The 12,552-nt window shown below is 39.1% G+C and overlaps 1 pseudogene; it reads left to right on the top strand.

Annotated features, from left to right (window-relative positions):
* The window catches only part of LOC141363042 (uncharacterized), a 33,023-nt pseudogene that overhangs the window by 5,257 nt on the left and 15,214 nt on the right, over nucleotides 1-12,552 (top strand).

Below are 12,552 nucleotides of genomic sequence, written 5' to 3'. Positions count from 1 at the left end.
TTACTGTGTTGTATACGGTAATTTAGGCAAGTTGCGTTTGAAAGGTCAAACACTCAACAAAGCTTATTTTTTATCATATAACTGTGGTATTTAACATTACGTGAATGTAAAAGCAACCTCACAAGCACAATAGAAATATACAAAGTTATTGATAAGGATTTATTAGACGCAGTTTAGATTCGGATGCACGCTTACTGTGTTTTGTACGGTAATTTAGTCACGTCGAGTTTTGTTTCTACTTTAATATACGTATTGTCATTTATGTGTATCATCTTTAGCACCCAGAATCTTTTGTGTCTCAAACATATTTGTGTTCGGCTGCTATTTTTATCACATTAATGTTTTTAAAACATTTCCCTACATGTAATGACGGGGAATGAAGCTGTCCAATCATAGCAGTGGGTGTTTACGTTCAGGTCTTCAATGCGGCCCGCCCCTTCAAACGAACCATTTCTCAAGACAGCCACTAATCCATGTTACAAAATAGCGTATTACTTATTGCTTTTGATGTTTTTGAATGTAAAAACAACGCGAAATGCATAAGTAGACATCAATCAACGTCATAAAGCAATAAAATCGACCAATTCACGGCCCCTTTAAATCTGCGTGCCCTGCGTGCCCTGCTTTCCTCGTCTCAATAAAGAACCATTCACATTTTAGCTATAAAAAATATTGTTTTAAAAATCTTATATATTAAAGAGAATAGCAAAGTTACCACAACTATAACGATAAAGTTACAATGAACGGTATCGTGGGGATCAATTTCTGAGCGATTTTCCCAACTGATAAACCATAAACCATTGACAGCCAATTAAATCTATTTGAACTTCAAGTGCACGCGCATTTGAATGACAGATGCCACTAAGAAGCTGAGGTCCATTACATGAAATTATATCAGGTATCCAGCACTGATGGAGTTACTGCATGTGAAATTGACTACGTAATGCTTTTTACTTCACATTAACAACGCCAAACATGTAAGATATTAGATTAAACAAACTAGATTCACTGTTTAGAGTTACGTAAAACGCAGCGTGTTTAGGACATCTGCTCGCTGTGTAAATGCAACAAGAACAATATATTTACACATTCTATAAACAACTGCAAAAGTTTTTATTACAGAAAATATGCAATATCATGCCTATGAAGGTTAATGATTTGCATAAAGTTGCAGTCATCGTCCGGTGATGTGGACGCTAATATATTTATTGTTATAATTAACGTCTGTTACAATGTAAATATGATTAACGTTATAGTTAATGTGAACGGCCCTTAAGAATTTTTCAGTAGACTAAGAAGCTAACTAGAAAAATGTATCTCTATTTCGTTTTCTTTTTTTCATTTTGTAAATGGAAATGATAAATGAAAAATCGATTTGTTTTTTCATTTTCCATTTTTGATTTTAAAACGGATATGGAATGGACGGAAGATACCCTGATTATGGACACATCATTTTCCTAATTTTTCTTCATTATTATTATACATGAATATTCAGTAAATATTTTTTCTGTCATCTAAAGTAGTCTAGCAAAACATCCATTTATTTTTTTTCTTAATATTTTTGTGTTAATTTGATTAAATTACAACATAACGCATGTTCAAACACAGCCGGACACATTGCGGTAATGAGAATTTCAGCAGAAAATGAGATAAAATTTACAATTATAAATTCTTATGTTGAAATCACACATTGTGCAAGGTAGAACACAGTATTGTGTTAATTCTGATGCTTTTTAATGTTACTATATTACACGTTTTAAAGCTAAAATCATTAGTGCCGTGGTGTTTCAATGGTTTCGTGAGAATCACCCAACTAAACAAACAAGCAAAGTTATACTAAGATAACCCCCGGTAAAAGTCAAGGGAACCCCAAAAACTAGGCTGTGGTCACCAAATGACTAATTGCTAGTCCACATATCTAAAGTAAACTAAATAAAGTTTGTTGTGTTGCATGCAGTCTGGTAGCTTAAGTTCATATGTTTATCAACAGATTGAAAGTAAGGGTTCCCACGAGTCCTTGAAATCCTTGAAAGTTTGTGAATCTAGGAAAAAAAATCAAGGCCTTTTTTTTAAATATGCATACATAGATACAGGTCATTGAAAGTGCTTGAATGTATTTTATGCAATAAGTTTTCTGGGGGGAAAATACATATTATTCCCTGTGTAGTGTAGGACAATATCATAAAAATTCTAGACTTTAAAAGCACACGTGCTAAACTCTTCGCTTTAAATGCTTATATCTTCTGTATGCGAATGTTGATTCATACCAAAATGCTTTTTTGCGTAGTTGTGTTTGACACATGAAAACATCTCAGGTTACGTACCCAGCTAACAGAAAAAAGTTCTAAGAACGTTCCCTGAAAGTTCTTTACGTTCCCAAAAACGTTCTGCCAACGTTAAAAGTGTCCAGTTTTCTTGACGTTCTAAGAACGTTTTTGTGTTGTCTCAACGTTAGAGGAATGTTACATTTTACCATTTTTAAACGTTATGACAATGTCATGTTTTAATGTTCACACAATGTTTAAAACAACAACTGTTTATTATATTGACTTGTTTAATTGTTATGTAAATGATAGAGAAACATTGCATTTTATTATATTTATTTTTTATATTTATATTATTTTATTATATTTATTATATATTATATATTTATTATATATTATATATCTATTATATATAAGTTTAGATGTTGATGTTTTGTTTCATTTTAAGTCACAATTATTGTGATTAGTGTTCGTTTTAGTTGGGCTCTTGAGCCTTGTCTTTTGCTTGCTAGTTTTTTCCCTGGTTGTATTAACTTTTTGTTAATACACCACATTTGTTATGAACATGTTAAGTTAGTAGTGTAATTCTGTGGTGTGGTGGTTGGTACATAATGGTAAAAAATCATCCCTAATTAATTTACTAATCAAAAGTTTATTTTCTGTCAATAATGTAAATGAGATCCAGCACTTTCAGAGCAGTTTGTCATTAAGGAGTTTTAGAAACTTTGGATAAAAAATATCTGCTGTATAACTGGGATGCACAAACATCAAGAATCAGACTATGAATCTCAACCATGGTGACAATTAAATGAAAAACTTCATGCTGCAATGCATGCTGGGTATTAACAAATTACAAATCTCATTCAGGACTCCCAGCATGCACTGCAGCATGGATAAATAATGATTTTTTTTTTCAATTTCTTTGTCACCATGGTTGAGATTCATAGTCTGATTCTTGATGTTTGTGCGTCCCAATTATACAGCAGATATTTTTTGTCCAAAGTTTCTTAAACTCCTTAATGACAAACTGCTGTGAAAGTGCTGGATCTCATTTACATTATTGACAGAAAATAAACTTTAATTAATTAGGGATGATTTTTTTCCTTTATGTACCAACCACCACACCACAGAATTACACTACTAACTTAACATGTTCATAACAAATGTGGTGTATTAACAAAAAGTTAATACAACCAGGGAAAAAACTAGCAAGCAAAAGACAAGGCTCAAGAGCCCAACTAAAACGAACACTAATCACAATAATGGTGACTTAAAATGAAACAAAACATCAACATCTAAACTTATATATAATAGATATATAATATATAATAAATATATAATATATAATAAATATAATAAAATAATATAAATATAAAAAATAAATATAATAAAAGGCAATGTTTCTCTATCATTTACATAACAATTAAACAAGTCAATATAATAAACAGTTGTTGTTTTAAACATTGTGTGAACATTAAAACATGACATTGTCATAACGTTTAAAAATGGTAAAATGTAACATTCCTCTAACGTTGAGACAACACAAAAACGTTCTTAGAACGTCAAGAAAACTGGACACTTTTAACGTTGGCAGAACGTTTTTGGGAACGTAAAGAACTTTCAGGGAACGTTCTTAGAACTTTTTTCTGTTAGCTGGGTATGTAAATGTGCTTTCACACCGCCACCGGCGAGAGCATCAAAGTGGACGGAAGTCATTCATTTTTAATTAGAGACGGCGGCGAGCAGCGACGCTTCGTGTACGGTGTGAGCGTTGAGGAGAGTTAAACTCAGTTCAACTTTATGATAATGAGCTATGACGCGGCAACCAATTGGAAGGCAGAAACCTCCGCTTGAGAGGAGTTCAGAGAATGCATTTGAGCGTCAGAGCGTCCACTGCACCTTTTCTATAGCGTCTGGGCAGCCAGAGCTATTAATGACGCTCTCGCCGGTGGTGATGTGAAAGCACAGTAACTGTTGTTCCCTGAGAAGGGAACGAGACGCTGCGTCTCCCTTGCCATACTTCCTGTATCCCTGTAATGCAGTCTTTGGCAATATTTCAGATAGCGATATACTTCCTGGCTCCCGTGTCACCCTGTCTTTGTCGTTAAGCCTCACCATTGGTTGAATTTGATATAGATGCACTTAGCCTTGGAGGCGTCCCCAAAGTGTCACCACAGTGACGCAGCGGGAGTTCCCTCGAAAGGGAACTGTAACATTGTATCTTAAAAGGTAACAAGATGTAACCTTGCTCTCACTTGAAATATGTCCCCACATTTAGTCCTTGAATTTGAGGGTATTGGACCTGGAAAGTCCTTGAAAGGTCCTTGAATTTAAAGTTAACTAAAGTTAAAATCACATCTGAAGATTTCCAGTCCACTCCATGCAGTCGCTGTGCAACTCTCCATACTAGGAAATAAATGACTTCTGATCTATTGGGTGTTGTGTGCAATGAAAAGACGCAGCTTTAGAGTCAATAGTCCCTTTCACACATACAGTCTTTACTGGTAATTTACTGGTAAATTGCAGTTAACATGTCATGTGTGAACAGAACCTTTCCGGTAAATCAGTGCTCCCAATTTACCAGTAAGACAGGTTGTAAGATTAACGGTAATTTACCGGTAAGCGCTGTGTGTGAACTAACAATATAGCATTACCGGCATTTAGATGACGTCAGACCGCACTGACAGATCGGGCGGGCCAATCAGAAAGTTTTTTATACAGGTGACGCGGTTTCCCCCAGACTGTTTACGGACGTTTCCACACACATGTTGCTTAAAAGTTGAGCACACCTGAAGTTAACATCCACATTTCTTCACCAAAGTTGTTTAAAACAGCTTACCATCTAATTGCCAAATTGCCGACGTCCTTAGCACACCATCTGTGAAGCCTAATGTGCAAACGCGCAGGTTCCGTTTGACGCCGCCTAAAGCCTAGTTTATAGTCGCCGCGTCCGCAAGAGCGCGTTGGTGCGCGCGGCAAAAATGACGTCAACGCGGAGTGGGCGGTCGCGCGCGTTGGGTGCGCGAGACCCCATTTCGCGTGGCGCTGTGCACGGCATTTTTTGTAACTTTCCGCGCGGCTCCGCATCCGAAAATGACCGAACTCGAGGCGATTCTGTCCGAGCAGGCAAGCCTGTGACGTATCTCTTTGATAAATCCAAGCAAAACAAGATATATATTTATCTGACACTCTGGAAGTAAAGTATGGAAACTTTGCAGTTTAAAACACGAATTATTTTACATGAATCAGAATGTTTGGCTTATATTTGTATTGAATGAACCACTGGATGAGGAATAAAATATAAACCTTAAGATGTCTGTACTGTTTGTTTAGTAAAAACGTTAATGAAATGATAATGTTTAATAAAGACATATTTAAAAGATTGTTGTTTTATTCATGTTCTCATATTTATATATATCAAACTCTAATGTTAAAAGCAGTAGGGTTGTTCCAGCGGACGACTTCTTCTATCCTCTTCTTTGTGTTTGTTTTTGACTTTATTGCTCGCGTCGCCGCCTGGTGGTTAAAAAAATAGTGCAACGGCGAGCGCGTTAACTATAAACGCCTCGTCCGTTTGGTGAGACGCGCGCGCGATTCGCGGAGGCTTGCGTTGCGGACCAAAGCGCGAGTATAACCAGCCCTTAACGCAATGTTGTTTGGTCACGAGCAACTTCATGACCGTTTGCCACAGATGTGAAAACATCAAAATACGGACCGTGGATATGAAGTCATAACCCGCCGTTTACAAATACGACACGGACGGAGCTCGCCGGTCGCGCGCCACAGGTAACTTCCACTTTTTCTCCGAGTTTACCGGTATTTGATACTGATGTGTGAATGATGTCTTACTGGTAAAAAGACGGAACGTCACTGCATGTGTGAACAGCACATTTTTGTATTTACTGGTAAATTCATTCTGGTAAATTCATGGTAATTTACCAGAATTATTGTGTGAAAGAGGCTAATAACTACTTACGACCCCATTAGCAGCAGTAACTGAATATAGAAAAAACATACAGAATCTCAGTTTAACCTCTTGTTTGTATGTTTACAGTTGGTGTAAATGTAAATCATAAGAGATTTCTAATGTTGTTGTCTTTCAGATAAGATCAGTGATTCGTGTTTGGATGGAGAAATAACGTCTTTATCATCAAAAGAGCGACAGACGGCACAAACTCTTTCCTGCATCACCGATGAAGAGACATTGAGCTCACAGAGACATTTAGATAGAAATGCAGAACAAAAACTCTTGACCTCCACCAGATCTGAGATCAGCTTCACTACCTTACAAAAGTATGAACGTCATCATTCAAAACTGCACAGAGTGAAGAAGAAGAAGAAGAAGCAGTTTCACTGTCAGCAATGTGGAAAGGATTTTGGCTGCTTATCTCAGCTAAAAGTTCACGTGAGGTCACACAGTGGTGAAAAGTCTTTCTACTGCACTGAATTTGGCAAATATTTCAGCACCAAACAAGATCTTGATTTTCATGAGAGAATTTGCACTGGAGAGAAACCATTCGAGTGTCCTCACTGTGAGAAGAGATTCTGCCAAAAACATTGTCTGAAGACACATATGCGTATACACAGCAATGAGAGACCGTATCAGTGCAGTCAATGTGGAAAAACCTTTAAGGATTCAAGTTCATTAAAAAAACATCAGAATATTCACTCTGAGGAGAAACGCTATCAGTGTTCACACTGTGATAAAGGTTTCTGTCAGAAATCTAACCTGATTATCCATGAGAGAGTTCACACTGGAGAAAAACCTTACGTTTGCTCTCACTGTGGAAAGAGCTTCACTCATCCAGGTACTTTTAAAGTTCATCAGAGAATTCATACAGGAGAGAAACCTTACGTCTGCTCTCACTGTGGAAAGAGCTTCACTACTCAAAGTAATTTTAAAGTTCATCAGAGAGTTCATACAGGAGAGAAACCTCACGTCTGCTCTCACTGTGGAAAGAGCTTCACTACTCAAAGTAATTTTAAAGTTCATCAGAAAATGTTACACTGGAGAGAAACCTCATCAATGTACTGTTTGTGGGAATAGTTTCAACAAAAAAATGTAATCTAAAGACACATGTGCATATACACACCAATGAGAAACCATATCAGGTTTTAGTGAGACACCATAGAACTCATATAGGTGAAAAACCGTTACAAATGTTCTCAGTGTGAGAAGACGTTTACTAAGCCAGATTCCTTAAAAGCCCATTTGAGAGTTCATACGTGAGAGAAACCTTACGGGCCCTATCATACACCCAGCGCAATGTGCGACACAAGTGTCTTTCGCTAGTTTCAACCTGGCGAAATTATCATTTTCACGTTTAGCTAGCACCAAGTTGTTTAAATAGCAAATGCATCTGTGCCCAATTTTGCACCCATGGGCGTTCTGGTCTGAAAACGAGGCGTGTTCAGGTGCATTTTTGGCGCGTTGCTATTTTGAGGCAACTAAAATAGACTACCTCATTGACCAACTAAAACCTGCTCTAAAGTCAATGGCGCAATATTGTTTTTGTTATTTAAAGCTGCCGTCGGCAACTCTGGAGGATTGAGCAGTTTCCAAATGTTTACAATTTCATGTCCCTCCCCCACTACCTCCGAGCAACCTCCCTCAGAGCTCGTTCTCGTCAGCGCGTGTGCAAAAGTATTATTGTGAACGCATACTTAGCAAGAATACTTAGATTACTTACATTACACTCCGAAATACAATCAATGGTTGATAAAGCACAATTACCTGTTGAGAAGAAATGTGGCAAGCTCTGCATCCAGCTTGAAATCTCATAGATTCCTTTCAAATGTCGGTCCGATATTGATCCTAGTTTTAATACGGTCACAGTCGCTTTCTATCTTTGTTTCCTTCTTTTCATTGGTTGTTTTCCTAGCTCTAGTTGTTAACCGAGAAATCGGAAGTTTGTTACTGAAAGTTCTCTCTGCCATCACGCTGTTCAAACCAAAACAACTATGAATTCAGGCGGATGCACGTGATATTGTAACGAGCGCGAGGGGAATGGGGATCTGTGACGCGTGCAGGTACTGTGATTGACAGGCAGATTTTACACAGCCCTGCGCTGATTGGACTAAATGAACCAGCCTGCGCTGATTGGACCAAATGAACCAGGAGCGGTGGATTTTTGCAAAACAAATAACAGGCTCCAGGTGGAGCTAGAAGCGCGGGTTTTTTTCTTAAACAGTCTAATTGATGTTGTTCTATCGGAGCATAGTGTTGGTTTCAGTGAATATGATCAAAAAATATGATAAAATAAGTTGCCGACCGCAGCTTTAATGAACGCGTTAGGAATACGGGACGACAATACGCTTTTGCTAATCACACACATGGATGCGCAGCAGAACACAACCCTTTTATAATATGAAAAATGTAAGAATTAAAATGTAAAAGATTATTATTGAGTCCCTTGGACTTAAATGAGGACCGATTATGAAACGTTAGAAGATGTAAAGATCTGCTTCACCTGTAGCTTGGTAAGAAAATGTTTTGCTTTAAATAAATGCTTCTGTTTTTAAATGTTTTTTAAATGCTACCTCACAAATTAATTGTATATGATGACTATGTATGTACCTGTGGATATGGTGAGATGAGAAACATTTTTAAGTAATGCTTTAAAAAAAAACATGGCGCTGTCTGAGTGCTGAAACTGTTCTCTGCACATTTGTAAATTCTTTATCTTCTGTTTGTTACAAATAAAGTATTTTTAAAGTACAAACCTTTTCTTGCATATTTGCAGATTTTATTACACTGATTTTGTAGGATATCCATACATGTTTGGAAGTTTCTCCTCTGTCCTGTTGCCACGCCTACTTTCTCTTTCAGTTCCCCATGCAGCTCACCACACCTTTAATTAATTGGCCTCAATCAGCCACAGGCTTTGTTCATGCTACATGGAGGATTCTTGTGTGGTGCTGCGGAAAGATGTTATGTCTCCTGCCTTGTGTGCGTTATTGAACTATGTAAGTTTTATGTTAAGTTAATTATGAGAAGTGAGCATGAATCTTTCATTCCTTTCAGTTTGTCTGTTTGAATGTATTGTTTGATTAAACTGTTTAATTTGGTTTATATTCATGTGACTTTCTATTGTAATTGTAAGATTATGCATTTGAGTATTTATAGGTTAATTATGGGGCTTACAATATTTATGTATTGACTTGTTTGTAGGTTAATTTCTGAATTCTGAGTTCTTGTACGAATTTTAGATTTTCCTTCAATTGTATTGTGGCCTTATGTAATTAATTGTGATCCTATATCATTTTCCCCTAGAAACCACACACATACAAATACTTGCCTCACAAATAGAACACTGTGTAATTAAAGTGACTGGACTGGATTGTTCTTACCGACACCTCCACTGGTCTCATGCCAGCCATCTACCCATCCCTCTTAAACCTCCTTTTCATGGTCCTTCGAGCCGGATCCATTGACTACCAGTGAAAATGTCCAGTCACTCCCTGCCTTCGTTATTTCAGCGTCCTCACCGCCAAGCCTCGCGTCCTGCACACTATGATGACTACGTCATGGAATATGATCAGCGGCCACAACATACTACTGAATTACCAGAGCCACCACCACTTCACTCTGCAGACATCTGTGGTGTTGGACCTCAGTATCAATCACAGTACGAGTTTGAGGAGGAGGAAGAGACACCTCAACTATCCAATGAGGAGGATGAAGAGGAAGAGCCGGGACCACAGGCAGAGCCAGCAATGGACCCTCCCTCACCTGTCCCTTCTGGAAGAGCCCTTGCCCCCGAGTACCCACATGTCCCTCATGTAGCCCCAATTCCTAACCGTCAAACTGAGCTCTTACAGCAGTTATTAGAAGTAACGAATCAAGGTAGACTAATCCAGCGCTGCATGCTAGACCAAGGCCACTCCTCGCGGTCTCGTTCAGTACCACTCCCTGAAACCTTTGTCCCTCCGTTAGTAGCATCACAAGCCCAGCATGCTGCAATGCCACCCCAGGCTACCACTCGTGACACCAAGCCCTTTCCTTCTCCACCTCGGCAGCAGCTTCCTTATCCACCTCCTATAAGCCATGCCCCTGTCAGTCAGCCCTTTGTTCAGTACTGGCAGCACACGATTCCTTCTGACAATAGTCAGTTCCCGGTCACGGGTCAAATCCCAGTCTCGCATAACCCTCTGCTCCCACTCCCAGCCTACATGTCGTCATCTCAAATTCAGCCTAGAGCTATGGCCCACTCTGCCCAGCCAACGTACCAGCCCCGAAATGTGCAACCTCACCACCATACTTCTGCACCCTCACCAAGCCATTTAGCCCCCCCTTTAGGCCGATTGCACCCATATAGTAAGATAGAAGGTCCCTCATTCCCTGGTCTTACTAGAGAAGATGAAAGCCAATATATGATGTTAAAGATGGCCCTATCCAACCTATTAGGGCGCACTCACACTATCCAAACCAAACCGCGCTCGGGCGCGTTTGACCCCCAAAGCCTGGTTTGTTTGACAAGTGTGATCGTTCTGTTCCGCGCCCGGGCGCGGATTGGTTAATCGCGCCACGGCCGGGTTGCAGAGGTGGGCCGGAGCGCGGTTCACTTGGGCTCAGGCGCGGAAGGCTGTGGTGTGAGCGCATTCGCGCCTGAGCGCGATTCAAAAGGTGAAGACGTCAGCTGCGCGACCACTCACTTTCATCTGCCGCCGTAAAAACCTTTTGATGCGTGCAGCGGGGTTACGTGAATGTCCAAGCTGCGCACGTGACAGATCAACTAAGCAATATGATGACATGTGAGAACGCTGTCTGTAATCGCGCACCAAACGACTCCGAATAAAAAACACAGACTTATCATTACGGTGGGTTCCAGTGTTAAGAGAGAGCTTTACTTCCTGCTTTTTTCAAAACAATCGCATTTTAATGACGAAAAAAAGTACAGTGTGAGTGCGTGCACCTGGGGGAGTAGGGAGGGGTGACAATCGCGCTGGGGCATGGTTTGGTTTGGTTTGGATAATGTGAGTGCGCCCTTAGACCCAGGAAAGTCAGAGCAGTATAAATATCACATCTTACTGGATCACTTAAATGTAGATCAGGCAAAGCGGCTTGCCTTAGCTTATGTTTATGCTCAAGATCCTTACACTCAAGCTATGTGGGCCCTAGATGAGCGTTATGGCCAACCCAGACAGCTTGCTCTCAGAGAGTTCCGGGCTATAATGGAGATGCCTGCTATCCTTATAGGTGATGGTAGAGGCCTTAGTGGGTCTCCTCCAGTCCATGGGTCCCGAAGGTCACTCTGAGCTTACCTGTGGCTCACATGTCGAACGCCTACTAGAGAAACTACCCAGTGAGCACTTCTGTCAGTTTAAGAGAAGCATGAGTTTCAGTTCAGTTCATTTTTTATTTGGTAGGGACAATGCTCATTAATCAACAGACAAATTACTTGCTGTAAACAAGCCAGAGTTAGCTACGAGTGCTAATTTCCATCTGTTGTCCCTAGCCAGATCGTAACAGGCACCCTAAAATACAAAAATAAGTAGAAATACAGTATAAATTTAATAAATACAATAATTATGTAATAAATCCAGCAAAACAATCAAACAAACATTATATGTTTTACCTCAACTAGCTGTCCCTGAGGAACACCTATTTTACAGTTTAGATGGGTAGATTGAGTATTGTTAATGCGTGTGCATTGTTTTCTGTCAGTTACGTATGATTTCATCCATTTGATTGCATTCCCAGAAAAGAGAGTTTTGATAAAAGAACGTCGTAGTCAACGGTGTCAAATGCCTTTTTAAAATCTAAAAATAATGCACCCACCACGCCACCTTTATCTAAGTTCATTTGAGTAGACCAGGTCCCCTATGCTATAACCTCCTAGTAGGGGTGGGCGGTATGAGCAAAAATTCATATCAAGGTATTTTTCACTCTCCTGCCGGTATAACGGTATTACGGTATGTTGCCTTATGAGATAAAACATTTTGGATTCACACTGTAGTAAACCTTATTTAAATTACGGACAAAATTTTTATTTTTTAACCTTATGTTACTAATAAGTGAGGGATTGGACATAAACATGTTTTTTTATCTTTTCCCATTTTTTCCTTTAAAAGTGCCATTGTGTGGATGGGTGGACTCATCTTCTTATGCATATTGTCACTAATATGGGAAGTATGAAAGTATGGAAATTGGTATGATCATTTGCTGGTAGGCTATGTGCCATATTACAATGCTTTACGCTACATCCAACAACTTTAAAGCTGTGTATATCTTTTGTCTGTTTGATTTATTAATATACAAAGAACAAGATTTTCTTTTTGTTGTTAA

The sequence above is a fragment of the Misgurnus anguillicaudatus genome, unplaced genomic scaffold, assembly GCF_027580225.2.
Source record: "Misgurnus anguillicaudatus unplaced genomic scaffold, ASM2758022v2 HiC_scaffold_31, whole genome shotgun sequence".
In the NCBI taxonomy this organism is placed as follows: domain Eukaryota; kingdom Metazoa; phylum Chordata; class Actinopteri; order Cypriniformes; family Cobitidae; genus Misgurnus; species Misgurnus anguillicaudatus.
This window is presented reverse-complemented; position numbering and strand designations above follow the sequence as displayed.